This window comes from Scyliorhinus torazame, chromosome 16 (genome assembly GCF_047496885.1).
Source record: "Scyliorhinus torazame isolate Kashiwa2021f chromosome 16, sScyTor2.1, whole genome shotgun sequence".
In the NCBI taxonomy this organism is placed as follows: domain Eukaryota; kingdom Metazoa; phylum Chordata; class Chondrichthyes; order Carcharhiniformes; family Scyliorhinidae; genus Scyliorhinus; species Scyliorhinus torazame.
Genome location: NC_092722.1, coordinates 180,748,058 through 180,764,626, shown reverse-complemented (window position 1 = coordinate 180,764,626; position 16,569 = coordinate 180,748,058). Strand labels below are relative to the sequence as shown.

At 49.3% G+C, this 16,569-nt stretch overlaps 1 protein-coding gene and 1 long non-coding RNA gene across 3 annotated transcripts in view; one reads left to right on the top strand and one right to left on the bottom strand.

Annotated features, from left to right (window-relative positions):
* LOC140393265 (VPS10 domain-containing receptor SorCS1-like) overlaps positions 1–16,569 on the top strand; it is a 1,354,213-nt gene that overhangs the window by 403,863 nt on the left and 933,781 nt on the right. The gene's annotated exons all lie outside the window — the stretch shown is intronic.
* On the bottom strand, positions 8,903–15,161 carry LOC140392461 (uncharacterized). Its single transcript, XR_011935374.1, has 3 exons — positions 15,092–15,161; positions 9,613–9,729; positions 8,903–9,493 (listed from the first exon to the last, which is right to left on the bottom strand). It is a non-coding gene; the product is annotated as an uncharacterized lncRNA (long non-coding RNA).

Sequence of the window (16,569 nt, the reverse complement as noted above, 5' to 3'; positions counted from 1 at the left end):
GGGGGCGGGGCTAAGGTACTATCCGAGCATGTCCCTGTCTCCCACTGAGCTGTACTTACTTGTATGCCCCTGGTGGGTTCTCTTTGCCAGGTCCCCATTGGTCAGGACCTGTTTTAAACCCCACATTAGTGGGTGGAGGGGAGGGGGAACCATTTTGTGATGGGGGTAATATAGCTTGACCTCCCACTAATTACATTTAAATGTATTTAAATGGGGTTGCTGTTATTGCATGGCACAAACCCCGTTACATTACTGGCGGGGGGTTGGGAGACAACAATCGAGCAGGGAAATCCCGCCAGTGTTAAAGCGGTTTTGGGAATCCTGCTCGATTTTCTGACCCCGCCACCATTCACGCCCGCAGAAAACAGAGGTGGAAAATCACCCCCAGTGTCTTTTAGAACACACATTCTTCCAGAATGTTCTTAAACCCTTGAAGATGAACCATTGTCCTTAATTAAAGTATTCATGACACTGAAGAAGATATAATAAGGCAATGGCCTTTGTATTGTGCTTCCTCGGGAAGCATTATGCAAATGTTGACACACACTTGTAGCCCCTTGTCTGAAATCAAAGATGATTTTGGAGGGGTGGGGGTGAGGGTTGGTGCATTAAGTGTCCCAAAGGCCACTGTACCAAGCATTTACTTTTACATATGCAGGACAGATAACTGAGACGGTCCATCAAATTCTGATCTAAGACATACATACAAAAATCTTGATTTAACATCATAATCTTGCGGTGCACCTTTTACACCAGACATTTACCTCCTCCCAAGGCTAACTATGGGGCTGGGTGGAATGTATTGGGTGAAGCAATGATAATATTCAATGTCCCGCTTTTCATCACATCACTTTTATCATCATCACATCACACATAACTGTTAATGAAATGTTTATTGTATTGTTAAGGTTAGGGATAAACAGGTGGAGGCCATTAATTGATTAAGTGTCTTGAGCCTCTATAAAGATGGACTATTTTTGTGGCCTTGAGGAGGAGCTGCATGTCTATGTAGGCAGCCCAAGGTTGGAACCCCTGCTTCGTTACCTAAGGATACTGCTGCTCAGGTTCTGTTTGCACTTCAGCCCCTCCTTCCTGATCTTTGCCACCCGGTGAGGTGATGGGTGGCATGGGCAGAGCGGAGGACTTCTTTGTTAGCCTGCTCCTGCCATGGGCCTGGCCAAAGTGGCCATTAACAGGCCCATGCGGCAGGTGGTTGAGGTTTTTATTCGACCCGACTGTCTGTCCCTCATCCATAGTTGCGTTCGTGCCTGGGTGCCCGCCGATACACTTGAGGCCTTTCGTGGCTGGCGGGCACCACAGAAGCTAGAGTTGCTGTACCCCTCTGAGAGGCTGTTGATTAGTTAATATGGTCATTTGTTTTAGTTTGTTCAAAAGATGGACTGCGGCAGCTGGAGTCCATCACCTCCCCCGAAATGATATTTTAATTCAATTTGTTAACCTTTCTTGAAATTTTTTTTTTTGACACAGTTCCCCTTTCAGGGGTTATTCATGAGTTTAATTGTTTGTTTATTTCTCAAAAGCGGGGATGTTGGGATGTTGTGCTGGGAGCTAGGAGGCAGAGCTGTGTAATACTCCGTCCTGTAAAAGGAACTGTCAAGAAGAGGATTTGCATTTACTTTCATATTTCACCATTCAGCTTGGAATCCAGTTATCAATCACCTAAAACCGTGTTCAAAATGTAACACATTATTCATGTCCTTTCTTCATATGTTAGGCAATGTTTTCATCAGGATTTTAGTGTTTAATGGTGGCCATGAAGAATAATTATATTGTGACATGGGCAGCACGGTAGCACAGTGGTTAGCACAGTTGTTTCACAGCTCCAGGGTCCCAGGTTCGATCCCCCGCTGGGTCACTGTCTGTGCGGAGCCTGCACGTTCTCCCCGTGTGTGCGTGGGTTTCCTCCGGGTGCACCGGTTTCCTCCCACAGTCCAAAGATGTGCAGGCTAGGTGGATTGGCCGGGCTAAATTGCCCCTAGAGTCCAAAAAGAAGTTAGGTGGCTGGGTTACGGGGATGGGTTGGAGGTATGGGCTTGGGTGGGGTGCTCTTTCCAAGGGCCGGTGCAGACTCGATGGGCCGAATGGCCTGCTTCTGCACTGTAAATTCCATGAATTCTGTGAAGTATATTCCACACAAATGCAATGCATATAATTGGATTGATATTCCATTCCAATTCTGGTTGGAGTGCATTTTTATGGCGTAAACAATATGGAACATTCAAGACCTGGAAGGGAAACAATGAAGATTCTAGAAGCGAGTTTTCAGTGACCGTTAATTAAAATGGAGAACCTCTAGGTTCCTAAACCTTGAAAAGAGAAAACCAAGAGAGGGGATTCCAGAGGAGTGTAAGGTATTCGCTTTAAATCAGTATGCACCATGACAGGTCAAAGGGTCATTCAGTAAACTGCTGAAAGGTCCATTTAGCTTGGATGTCTGGAGGAGCAGACTGTGGGCGAAATTCTCCGGTATCGGCGCGATGTCCGCCGACTGGTGCCCAAAATGGCGCAAATCAGTCGGGCATCGCACCGCCCCAAAGGTGCGTAATGCTCCGCATCTTTGGGGGCCGAGCCCCAACCTTGAGGGGCTAGGCCGGCGCCGGACTAATTTGAGCCCCGCCAGCTGGCGGAAAAGGCCTTTGGTGCCCCGCCAGCTGGCGCGGAAATTACATCTCCGGGCGGCACATGCGCGGGAGCGTCAGCGGCCGCTCACGGCATTCCTGCGCATGCGCCGCCCGGAGATGTCATTTCCGCGCCAGCTGGCGGGGCACCAAAGGCCTTTTCCGCCAGCTGGCGGGGCTCAAATTAGTCCGGCGCGGGCCTAGCCCCTTAAGGTTGGGGCTCGGCGCCCCAAGATGCGGAGGATTCCGCACCTTTTGGGCGGCGCGATGCCCGACTGATTTGCGCCGTTTTGGGCGCCGGTCGGCAGACATCGTGCCGATACCGGAGAATTTCGCCCCTTGTTTGGGGAAATCAATGGATTTAGTACAAGTTAAAGTAAGCGCACATGCTGTTCAAATGCTGCCACACAGGGATCTGAGATCAGCTGAACTCTCCAGCGAGGCCTTGGTCGTTTACGGTTAGAAGGACAGACATCCGGAGCAGATAAAGTGCAGCCTCTGGGAAGACAGAGAAAGACGGATAGTCTCTGTCTAGAAGGAGATAACCCTGCCTCGTGTGAAAGATTTAATAATAAACCTATATGTAGACTAGATTGGAAATTAAACAATGTTTTGTGAATGTGTGTAATAACTTCGCCAAGGCCAGTCTTCTAATGATAACCACCTTTATTAAAGTAACAAAAATGGCTGCCATGGCAGACAACACTTCTATACCACCCCGGAGACCTAAGGAGATGCCAGCCTGGGTTTTAAACTCCCGCCATGCATCTCCTGTTGGGTCAGCCTCTGTCCGCTCAATAGGGGAATTTGTATTTCTTGAACCCCATGGGGAGATCTTTTTTGATCCCCTGGGTGACCTTGGTGGTCATCGTAACAATGTGATTAACGGTGTATAAGGGGGATTCTCCAGCCTCCCAGGCGCATGTTTCCCCACGGCGGGAGAAGGTGCGCCGCTTGTTGGCGGCAGGATTCTTGTGTCCCTCATCAGCCAATGGGAATTCCCATTGAAGCCATCCCAAACTGCCGGGAAACCAGGAGGAGGTGGTGCGTTTCCAGCAGTCCCAGGAAATTGCACCTCCAGCGAACGGCCAATGTAAACCTGCAACTTGGCAGAGTGTTGTTTCAGGCTTGAATAAATTATCATAAACTCTCCCCAAATATCCTGTGGTTGGTTCATAGAAATCCACCACAACAGTCACAACGGATTGTCATCATTGCATTTGTTATTCTCACAGACTAGCATTTCAAGCATTGGCCCTTCGTTACCATTACCCAATAAAAATGCCTTCCGATTTGGTCATGCTGCCTGTCGTTTGGAAGGGATGAGATTGACTGAGATATTGGATGAAGGATTAATTGTTCCTTACTGTTTGATACGGGTATGGTATAGTTGGGATTACAGAGACATGGCTGCAGGGTGACCAGGGATGGGACTCAAACATCCGGGGGTATTCATAGAACATAGAACATAGAACAATACAGCGCAGTACAGGCCCTTCGGCCCACGATGTTGCACCGAAACAAAAGCCATCTAACCTACACTATGCCATTATCATCCATATGTTTATCCAATAAACTTTTAAATGCCCTCAATGTTGGCGAGTTCACCACTGTAGCAGGTAGGGCATTCCACGGCCTCACTACTCTTTGCGTAAAGAATTCAATATTTTGGAAGGACAGACAAAATGGAAAAGGCATTGGAGTTGGTTAAAGAGTAAATTAACGCAATAGTGAGGAAACACATTAGCCCTGATGATGTGGAATCTGTACGGGTAGAGCTGAGAGACACTAAGGGGCAATAAACATTAATGGGGGCTGCATATCGATGCCCAAACTGTAGTGTTGATGTTGGGAATAGCGGCGCATGTGATAAAGAAACATCTGTAATTATGGGTGAGTTTAATCTGCATATAGATTGGGCAAATCAAATGAGTCACACTGCCGTAAAGGAGACCAGGGATGTACTTCTGAGGCAGTATAAGGCTCTGGTCAGACCCCAATTGGAGTATTGTGAGAGGTTTTCGGCCCCGTATCTGAGGAATAATGTGTTGGTCTTGCAAAGGGTCCAGAGGAGGTTCACAAGAATGATCCCTGGAATGAAGAGCTTGCCGTATGAGGAACGGTTGAGGACTTTGGGTCTGTACTCGTTGGAGTTTAGGAGGATGAGGGGGGATCTTATTGAAACTTACAGGATACTGCGAGGCCTGCATAGAGTGGATGTGGAGAGGATGTTTACGCTTGTAGAAAAAACTAGAAGCAGAGGACACCATCTCAGACTAAAGGGGCGATCCTGTAAAACAGAGATGGGGAGAACTTTCTTCAGCCAGAGGGTGGTGAATCTGTGGAACACTTTGCAGAAGGCTGTGGAGGCCAAATCACTGAGTGTCTTTAAGACAGAGGTGGATAGGTTCTTGATTAATAAGGGGATCAGGGTTATGGGGAGAAGGCAGGAGAATGGGGATGAGAAAAATATCAGCCATGATTGAATGGCGGAGCAGACTCGATGGGCCGAGTGGCCTAATTCTGCTCCTATGTCTTATGGTCTGAATTCCTGGAGTGTATATGGGGTGGGTTTCTGATGGAATGTGGAGTGGTGAGCCTGTGAATTTGATACCACAGGAAGCAGTTGAGGCCATCACAGGAAGGGGCATGAGGTCCTGCAGCAGGAGTTCAGGGAGCTAGGCAGAAAGTTAAAAGACAGGACCTCGAGGGTTGTAATCTCGGGATTACTCCCTGTGCCACGTGCCAGTGAGGCTAGAAATAGGAAGATAGAGCAGACAAACACGTGGCTAAACAGCTGGTGTAGGAGGGAGGGTTTCTGTTATCTGGACCACTGGGAGCTCTTCCGGGGCAGGTGTGACCTGTATAAGATGGACGGGTTGCATCTAAACCGGAGAGGCATAAATATCCTGGCCGCGAGGTTTGCTAGTGTCACACGGGAGGGTTTAAACTAGTATGGCAGGGGGGTGGGCACGGGAGCAATAGGTCAGAAGGTGAGAGCATTGAGGGAGAACTAGGGAATAGGGACAGTGTGGCTCTGAGGCAGCGCAGACGGGGAGAAGTTGCTGAACACAGCGGGTCTGGTGGCCTGAAGTGCATATGTTTTAATGCAAGGAGCATTACGGGTAAGGCAGATGAACTTAGAGCTTGGATTACTACTTGGAACTATGATGTTGTTGCCATTACAGAGACCTGGTTGAGGGAAGGGCAGGATTGGCAGCTAAACGTTCCAGGATTTAGATGTTTCAGGCGGGATAGAGGGGGATGTAAAAGGGGAGGCGGAGTTGCGCTACTTGTTCAGGAGAGTATCACAGCTATACAGCGAGAGGACACCTCAGAGGGCAGTGAGGCTATATGGGTAGAGATCAGGAATAAGAAGGGTGCAGTCACAATGTTGGGGGTATACTACAGGCCTCCCAACAGCCAGCGGGAGATAGAGGAGCAGATAGGTAGACAGATTTTGGAAAAGAGTAAAAACAACAGGGTTGTGGTGATGGGAGACTTCAACTTCCCCAATATTGACTGGGACTCACTTAGTGCCAGGGGCTTAGACGGGGCAGAGTTTGTAAGGAGCATCCAGGAGGGCTTCTTAAAACAATATGTAAACAGTCCAACTAGGGAAGGGGCGGTACTGGACCTGGTATTGGGGAATGAGCCCGGCCAGGTGGTAGATGTTTCAGTAGGGGAGCATTTCGGTAACAGTGACCACAATTCAGTAAGTTTTAAAGTACTGGTGGACAAGGATAAGAGTGGTCCGAGGATGAATGTGCTAAATTGGGGGAAGGCTAATTATAACAATATTAGGCGGGAACTGAAGAACATAGATTGGGGGCGGATGTTTGAGGGCAAATCAACATCTGACATGTGGGAGGCTTTCAAGTGTCAGTTGAAAGGAATACAGGACAGGCATGTTCCTGTGAGGAAGAAAGATAAATACGGCAATTTTCGGGAACCTTGGATGACGAGTGATATTGTAGGCCTCGTCAAAAAGAAAAAGGAGGCATTTGTCAGGGCTAAAAGGCTGGGAACAGACGAAGCCTGTGTGGCATATAAGGAAAGTAGGAAGGAACTTAAGCAAGGAGTCAGGAGGGCTAGAAGGGGTCATGAAAAGGCATTGGCAAATAGGGTTAAGGAAAATCCCAAGGCTTTTTACACTTACATAAAAAGTAAGAGGGTAGCCAGGGAAAGGGTTGGCCCACTGAAGGATAGGCAAGGGAATCTATGTGTGGAGCCAGAGGAAATGGGCGAGGTACTAAATGAATACTTTGCATCAGTATTCACCAAAGAGAAGGAATTGGTAGATGTTGAGTCTGGAGAAGGGGGTGTAGATAGCCTGGGTCACATTGTGATCCAAAAAGACGAGGTGTTGGGTGTCTTAAAAAATATTAAGGTAGATAAGTCCCCAGGGCCGGATGGGATCTACCCCAGAATACTGAAGGAGGCTGGAGAGGAAATTGCTGAGGCCTTGACAGAAATCTTTGGATCCTCGCTGTCTTCAGGGGATGTCCCGGAGGACTGGAGAATAGCCAATGTTGTTCCTCTGTTTAAGAAGGGTGGCAGGGATAATCCCGGGAACTACAGGCCGGTGAGCCTTACTTCAGTGGTAGGGAAATTACTGGAGAGAATTCTTCGAGACAGGATCTACTCCCATTTGGAAGCAAATGGACGTATTAGTGAGAGGCAGCACGGTTTTGTGAAGGGGAGGTCGTGTCTCACTAACTTGATAGAGTTTTTCGAGGAGGTCACTAAGATGATTGATGCAGGTAGGGCAGTAGATGTTGTCAATATGGACTTCAGTAAGGCCTTTGACAAGGTCCCTCATGGTAGACTAGTACAAAAGGTGAAGTCACACGGGATCAGGGGTGAACTGGCAAGGTGGATACAGAACTGGCTAGGCCATAGAAGGCAGAGGGTAGCAATGGAGGGATGCTTTTCTAATTGGAGGGCTGTGACCAGTGGTGTTCCACAGGGATCAGTGCTGGGACCTTTGCTCTTTGTAGTATATATAAATGATTTGGAGGAAAATGTAACTGGTCTGATTAGTAAGTTTGCAGACGACACAAAGGTTGGTGGAATTGCGGATAGCGATGAGGACTGTCTGAGGATACAGCAGGATTTAGATTGTCTGGAGACTTGGGCGGAGAGATGGCAGATGGAGTTTAACCTGGACAAATGTGAGGTAATGCATTTTGGAAGGGCTAATGCAGGTAGGGAATATACAGTGAATGGTAGAACCCTCAAGAGTATTGAAAGTCAAAGAGATCTAGGAGTACAGGTCCACAGATCACTGAAAGGGGCTACACAGGTGGAGAAGGTAGTCAAGAAGGCATACGGCATGCTTGCCTTCATTGGCCGGGGCATTGAGTATAAGAATTGGCAAGTCATGTTGCAGCTGTATAGAACCTTAGTTAGGCCACACTTGGAGTATAGTGTTCAATTCTGGTCGCCACACTACCAGAAGGATGTGGAGGCTTTAGAGAGGGTGCAGAAGAGATTTACCAGATTGTTGCCTGGTATGGAGGGCATAAGCTATGAGGAGCGATTGAATAAACTCGGTTTGTTCTCACTGGAACGAAGGAGGTTGAGGGGCGACCTGATAGAGGTATACAAAATTATGAGGGGCATAGACAGAGTGGATAGTCAGAGGCTTTTCCCCAGGGTAGAGGGGTCAATTACTAGGGGGCATAGGTTTAAGGTGAGAGGGGCAAAGTTTAGAGTAGATGTACGAGGCAAGTTTTTTACGCAGAGGGTAGTGGGTGCCTGGAACTCACTACCGGAGGAGGTAGTGGAGGCAGGGACGATAGGGACATTTAAGGGGCATCTTGACAAATATATGAATAGGATGGGAATAGAAGGATACGGACCCAGGAAGTGTAGAAGATTGTAGTTTAGTCGGGCAGTATGGTCGGCACGGGCTTGGAGGGCCGAAGGGCCTGTTCCTGTGCTGTACATTTCTTTGTTCTTTGTTCTTTGCTTCCAAGAAGGAATTAGATATACCTCTTGGGGTGAAGGGGATCGAAGGATATGGGGGGGAGGTGGGATCAGGCTATGGAGTTGGATGATCAGCCATGATCATAATGGATGACGGAGCAGGCTCGAAGGGCCGAATGGCCACCTCCTGCTCCTAGTTCCTATGTTCCTATGTCTCTGCTGGCAGCAATGTGAGGTAATTCAGTGTATTGCACAAAATTAAATCAGGTTAGATAATGTCTGATTTTTTTCAAAATTAGGTGTCAGCCTCATAGTGACAGCTAAAACCCAATGGTAACTTTATTTGACAAACTAATGAAGAAGGTTGAGCAACACTTTTCCATTTCAATATCCCCAAGCTGAATGAAGCTTATTGCAAACTATATAAGAGAATTACATCAATAGAGTAAAACATATTTTGCCAGTAAATGTTAGAAAGTGGCTATGGCATATAATGATGTGTGCAAGAGGGCAAGGAGAGACAAGAAAACATGAAATTCATGGCAATTGTTTCAGCTTGCGTTCAGAGTAATTCTGAAACTGTGCAGCACGCTCTGCATTGTCCAGTTGGGGCACAGTGGGTGCCCGATTCACCATCTGCCAGTGTTTCCTACCCAATATCAGATCTGCTGACGGTCTCGCTCAATTCAATTCTCCTCATATTCTGCCGAGTGCTCCCCAATACGCTCCTGATCCACCACCGAATTCTTCATCTGCCAACTCCTGCCTTAGTCCAGATCTGAAGTTCCCATGGGGAGTCCCCGTGGAGTTCCACTGGTGGTCTGGCAATGTTTCCTTTGAGGCAAGAAAGTGGCGGGGGGATGGGCGGAAGTATGGGCAGATAGTTGGAGACACACCGGAGTGGAGAGAAAGACGGAAAGGCGCTGTGTAAAAATGAAATTGAGAAGTCACTGCGTTATCAGAATATTGAGTTAAGAGCAAGTTACAAGCTTCAATCCATTCATTTTGCCCTGTTTTGAGTTCAGAATAAAATTCCTCCTACCTTGTTGCTGTGTAGACACCACATGTCAAGGTGTATTTAGAAGTTCTTTATGCTTAATCTCGACTGAAAGCAGTTGTTCCTGAACACGATTAATGCTGTTCTCACCTTCTCTAAACTCTGTTGGGGCATGTGCTCCATGTCAGTAACAATGCAAGATTCACACATTCAGCTATTTTGCCATAAGCATTTCATGGAACTGATCCAATCCTTTTTACACAGTTTAGATGCCATTAACTTTTGGAAATACACTTCAGCTCTTGTGTCGGTTTAACTTATGAAGGTAAAATTCCTCTGGTTGCTGTTTGTGGTGAGCTCGGAACAATTTGGTGCGGACTTTGATTTTGGAGAATGAGCCAATGGAGAAATTCTTCATAAACACTTTCATGATATTACTAACCTTTGGAGGAGTGAGAAAGAGCTGACATGGTCCTCTTCACATCCTCAGGAGATCCCAGAGCATTAACAGAAGATTACTTTGGAAGTGTAACCTCTGCTATGTAAGTTGTCACAGCAACCAGTGTGCAAACAGCAAAATCCCATTCAGAAAAAAATAAATGAATGTTTTTTTGGTCCCGCTACTTGAAGGGGAAAGTCAACGGTAGAAGCTCCCCTCCTCTTCTTCAACTCATGGTGCAGAATTTTACACGCGGCCTAAACTGGCGGATGGAGCTTCTGTTTAGTGTCTGGCCTGATCTCTGTCATCACCACCCTTTACATTCCCTTTGTCTTTCTGTTCTTGACATATTTCTCAATCTCCACCATCGCTGGCCCTCTACCCAGCCTCACTGCTCCACCCACGCCTGCCCACAACAAAGGTATAAATTTCATTCTGTTTCCAGGGCCAGGGTTCTCCGAGCCTCCGCGGCGAAATGGCTATTTTGCTGGTAGGGACAGCCGGTAGTGCGGTGAATGGGGACTCAGACCTGGGATCGGGTCCGACGCCGGGACGCGATTCTCCGGTAACCGGAGAATCGGCGGCAGTTGTGTCCGTGCAGACGGCGCGGCGCCGGTCGGGGGCCGTTGAAAGAGGCCCCCCGCGGCAATTCTCCGTGGTCGACCGGTCGAGTTCCCGCCGACGTGGTTCACATATGGTTCCACCCGGCGGGAGCTCGGCGTCGTGGCTGCGGTGGCCGTCCTGGTTGGGCGGGGGGGGGGGATCAATCTCCGGGGGGGGCCTCCACAACGGCGAGGCCTGCGATCGGGGACCACCGATCGAAGGGGTGCGCAATCTGGGGGGGAGGCCTACCTTCTTCCGCACTGGCCCACTGTGTGGTCTGCCCTGTTGTGTGGTGCTGGCGCGGAAGCGGCCGCCATGCGCAGAAGCGGATGCGCGGACCCGCAGCTGACCGCTGTACGGATCCGCGGCCAGCAGTGCAGGGCTGCGTACGGCAGCTGGAGCAGAGTGGAACACTCCGGCGCCGTGCTGGTCCCCTGTGGCCCGTTGATGCCGGCGTGAAACACTCCGGTGTTTACGCCGGCGTCAACACTTAGCCGTGTTTTTGGAGAATCCCGGCCCAGTTCTCTCCAGCTTTGAAAAAGAGTCATCCAGACTCGAAACGTTATCTCCCTTCTCTCTCCACAGATGCTGCCAGACCTGCTGCGGTTGTCCAGCATTTTCTGCTTTTGATTCAGATTCCAGCATCCACAGTAATTTGCTTCTACCTCTGTTAAGGCCGTGCTTTTCCTCAGCTAGGATTACGTGGGGACCTAGAGGGGAGAGTTCTGCCACTTGAGCCAAACTGATATAAATTAGGATAATTTGGCTCGTTTAGTTCACCCCCCACTTCAAGATCTGAAAACTCCCATCTCAGTGTCCACTGCTTCTTGAATGACATCGGGGTTCTAGAGTCCAGAGTCTCAAAAGGACCACCGCTGGGATTTACTGTTACTGTTAGTGACGGGAATGTTTGGCAGCGCAAAGGGTAAATGTTGTGGGAGTGCCCTAGATGTGTTTCCTGGCACAAATGCAGGATGCGACCATCCACTCCCCCCGCTCACATCAATGGCAGACTGCATTTACTGCTTTCCAAATTCTGGAACATCACCATAATAAATTTGCATCCTGTTAAAGTCGCCGCACACCAGTCTAATTCCCCCACATCAAATTTAAACCCCACGGCAAACACGTTCTGAGCGACGGGATTCACAGCTGTCGTTGACAGGCATGCACCTGAGGGGCTGAACTTAGAGGGGAACTCAGAGATGAGTGCACAGAACTTGGTGCAGTGCCCCCGAGGATCCCAATGCAAGGAAGCAGCTCCGCAGATTCAGGGTGGAGGTGGGCGGCCCTGACGCAAGTCTTCGCAGTTGCTTCTTCGTGGTTTGCTTGTAGTGTCCCGGGGACAGGCAGCAATGTGGGAGGGACAATGGCACCACTCCCAAAAACATTTGGTGAATCCAGTGGTGGTGGCCACGCTGAAGATTTGGAGGCAGTTTCGGCAGCATTTTAGGTTGGGATCGGGGTCGGAGGAAATTATGGGTTTGAGCCGGGGAGGATAATTAGGAGGTTCCGGGGATGGGAAGAGAAGGGGATTAGAGAGATGACTTGTTCCTGGGAGGGTGGTTTGCCACCTTGGGGGAGCTGAATGAGAAGTGTGGGTTGGCGTGGGGCGAATATGTCAGGTATATGCAGGTGTGGGACTTTGCGAGAAAGGTCTTCGCGACCTTCCTGATAGCTCCCACCTCCTTACTTTGGAGGCGGTGCTGTCGGGAGAGGTTGGGAGTTGGAGAGTGGGTTGTTTTGACGATTTGCGGGAGCCTTTTGGTGCAGGATAACGTGTCCAGAGAGGGGGTTAAGGTGAAGTGGGAGGAGGAGCTGGGGGGCAACGCTGGAGGAGGGATTGTGGTGCGACGTGCTGCAGAGGGTGAATGCCTCGATTTCGGGTGTGATGCTGGGGCTGATACAGCTGAAGGTGATGTACAGGGTGCACCTTACAAAGTCTAGGATGAGCCGGCTGTTTGAGGGGGTGGAGGATGCCTGTAAACGATATGGGAGGGGCCCTGCGAAACAGGTACATATGTTTTGGGTCTGCCCTATGCTGGAATGGGTTTTTAGGACAGTTTTCAGCATCATCTCGGGGGTTCTGCATGTGGATGTGGAGCCCGGTCCCCTAGAAGCCATAGTCGGGCTGTCGGACCGGCCGGAGATGCAGGCGTGTGTGGGGGCAGATGTTTTAGCCTTCGCCCCCCTGATTGCTCGCATGCGGGTCTTGTTGGGATGGAGGTCAGCTTCTCCACCCTGTGTCTCGGCCTGGCAGGGGGACCTGCTGTTTTTTTGGCCCTGGGGAAGGTGAATTTTGCTCTTGGGGGGGGGGGGGGGCGAGTGATGGGTTCTGCAATAGTTGGGGTTTGTGCATTTTGGAGAGTTGGTTACCGTTGACTGTTGAGGGAGGGGTGAGACGAGGGAGGGTGTCGGTATGAGGGGGGTGGGGAGTTTAATTTGTTGAGGGGGGGGTTGTGTTTTCTGTAAATTGTAAAAATGTTGAAAATTTGGAATAAGATTACTTATAAAAACAAAGCACTGTGGGAGGGAGGGGTGGAGCATTGTGCCTCGCAATTGCCAAAGCATTTCAGGGTTGAGCATTTCACGATTGACACAGTTCATCGGCAGCTCTATTGCCTCACTTGTAGTCTTGCTTCTGAAGAAATTATGCCCACTCAAGCAGCACTAACACCAGAAGCAATGCATAAACTACACAGTAGGCAAGGTAAAATGAACATATTTCCTTTCCATGCTTATTGTCATATCAGAACGTGATTCTTATATATGTATTGTAACCAAATTCACTGATGAGGATCAAGATTGTGGGCGGGGGGATGGTGTTGGTGGTCGGAAGTGGGGGGATTTCTATCCTTTTTTATGACACTGCTTACTTCCTTATTGAATCATGAATTCTCCAGGTATTTCTTTTAAAAATAAATTTAGAGTATCCAAATCTTTTTTTCCAATTGAGGGGCAATTTAGCGTGGCCAATCCTCCTAACCTGCACACCTTTGGGTTGCGGGGACTGTCATAATATGCACCCATGCACATCATGAGGTAAAAGCAGGCAGTGACAGACACCCAGGTGAGCCAATCAACATGCAGAACAGGACACAACCAATCACCAGACAGAACACCAGAGGGGGGCTTCCAACTATAAAATACACGAGGCATCAGCACTCCGCCTCTTTCCACTTGTGACAACTGTAGTGGCAGTCAGGGTGTACAAATCATTCAACACCTTCTACATGTGGATCAGAGCTAGCCTGGTCTAGATAGAGTTAGTTTACTTAGAGCAGTAGAGAGTCAACCCACAGGCAGCTGTGTGCTTCGCTACTGAAGTTTAATAAATCTTATTGAACCAACCCCTACGTTTGGTGTATGCTTTATTGTTTATCTGCATCGTGTTGCAGTCCGTGTTACCCCAGGGTGAATAACACCACAGGGACGAGGCCCACGCGGACACGGGGAGAATGTGCAAACTCCACACGGACAGTGGGCCGGGATCGAACCCGGATCCTCGGAGCCATGAGGTGGCAGTGCTACCCACTGTGCCACCGTGCTGTCCCGATATTTCATTGAAGGATGTGAATGTCCTTCTGTGTGGCTAACTGTTGAGGAAATACTTGGAGCACATTTTTGCCTTGTAAATGTGAAGGTTCTTTTCATTAGGGGCTGGTTTAGCACAGGGCTAAATCGCTGGCTTTGAAAGCAGACCAAGGCAGGCACGCAGCACGGTTCCATTCCCGTACCAGCCTCCCAAGAACAGGCGCCAGAATGTGGCGACTAGGGGCTTTTCACAGTAACTTCATTTGAAGCCGACTTGTGACAATAAGCGATTTTCATTTCATTTTTCATGAGCACATGCTATTTTCAGAAGTTGATGGCAGATTTCACATTCAATTAATTCCCCCCACGTACCATTAGTCACTACACTTTAACACAATCGACTGTTATGGGACAGTTTGAGGTGTTTCTGAAGTGTGCAGTGCGGCATCATCTATAAATGCAAGTCTTTCCTGGCAAGGAGCTCTTTTAAGTGGTTTGCCCGATCTTCAACTTGAGGGTGAAAAATCTCCAGGAGTTAAAAGCATTCTCTTCACAGTGGCAGAGCGGGGTTTGAGTTCTGCTGTTTAACCTTCTGACCAATGACGGTGCCGCAAAGGGGACAGGAGCCGTCCTATGTTGTAAAGGCCGGTTTTCTGTGCCTAATCTCGGGCCACACCAGACCACAGGGGTGTTCAAAAAGATCAAGGGTATTGATATGAAGAGAAACTGTTTCCAATGGCAGGAACGTCAGTCGACAAAAGACACTGGATTATGGTCATTGTCAAAAAAAAAAACAAGAGGTAAATAAGGAGAAATATTCTTCAGTTGTTGAATTCTGGAATGTGCCTGAAAGATGGTGGGGCAACAGGGAATTTGTGAAATACCTAAAGGCAAAATTTTCAAGGAAATGGGCAAGGACTAGGGATGTCTCTTGCCATTTTAACTCACCGTCCTGCTCCAACGTCTACATGTCCGGCCTCGGCCTGCTGCAATATTCCAGTGAAGCACAGCACAAACTGGGGGAATAGCACATCATCTTCCGTTTAGGCACTGGGCTCAACAACTTCTTTCCTCCACCTTCACCCCATTAAAAACATTTCTATCAATTTATTTTAATTTCTTTTATCGATCTGTTTTTGTCTGAATCTGTCTATATATATGTTTCCGGAACAGACTTCTTCATTCACCTGAGGAAGGAGCAGCGCTCCGAAAGCTAGTGACATCGAAACAAACCTGTTGGACTTTAACCTGGTGTTGTAAGACTTCTTACTGTGCTCACCCCAGTCCAATGCCAGCATCTCTACATCATGTAGATGTGGGGGGAGGGGAAGGGTGAAGCAAAGAGGAGAAAGGTGAAGGAAAGGTGGATAAGATTGGGAGGGGGGAATTAAATATATATTAAAAAAGAAAGAGATGGTAAATCAGGACCTTGACCTTCCTGTTGCTTGCCATTTTAACACAAGACCCTGCTCCCATGCCCACGTGTCTGTCCTTGGCCTGCTGCAATGTTCCAGTGAAGCGCAACGCAAACTGGAGGAACAACATCTCATCTTCCGGTTAGGCACGCGACAGCCCTCCGGCCTGAACATCGAATTCAACAACTTCAGATGATCAGCTCTACCCCATCTCGACCCATTTGTTTTCATTTCATTTTAACTGTTTTTTACCATTTCTTTCTTTGGTGCATGCGCAGGAGCGCCAGCATGTTCCCAGAACTAGTGGCGTGATTCCTGCGCATGTGCAGTGGGTTTCTTCTCCATGCCAGCCATGGTGGAGCTTTACAGTGGCCGGCGCGGAGGGACAGAGTGCCCCCACAGCACAGGCCCGCCCACAGATCGGTGGGCCCCAATCGCGGGCCAGGCCACCTTGGGGAGCCCCCCCTGGGGCCAGATCCCCCCGCACCCCCCCTCCCCGAGGACGCCGCAGGCCACCCGCAGAGCCAGTCCCGCAGGTAAGAACCTTGTGTAATTTACGCTGGTGGGACTGGCCGAAAACGGGCGATCACTCGGCCCATCGCGGAGCGGAGAATCGCCGGGGGGGGGGGGGGCGCTGCCAATGGCCCCCGACCGGCGCGACGTGATTCCCGCCCCCGCCAAGAAACCGGCACCGGAGAATTCGGCAGGCGGCGTCCGGGAGGCGGGGCGGGATTTACGCCGCCCCCCCCGGTGATTCTCCAACCTGGCGAGGGGTCGGAGAATCCCGCCCCTCATTTCCTGCTTTGGTGTCTGTGAGAATTCTTCAATTTGATTGGTTGACCGTCTTATCTGTTGCCTGTCCTGTTTCTGGACATCAAAGATCTCCTGAAGGAGGTGCCAAATTCAAACTGACATTTAAATAGGGGAGATCTGGGGCGTCATTCTCCAACCCCCCAGAGGGTCGGAGAATGGCCGTTGGCCGCCGTGAATCCCGCCCCCGCCGGTTGTCGA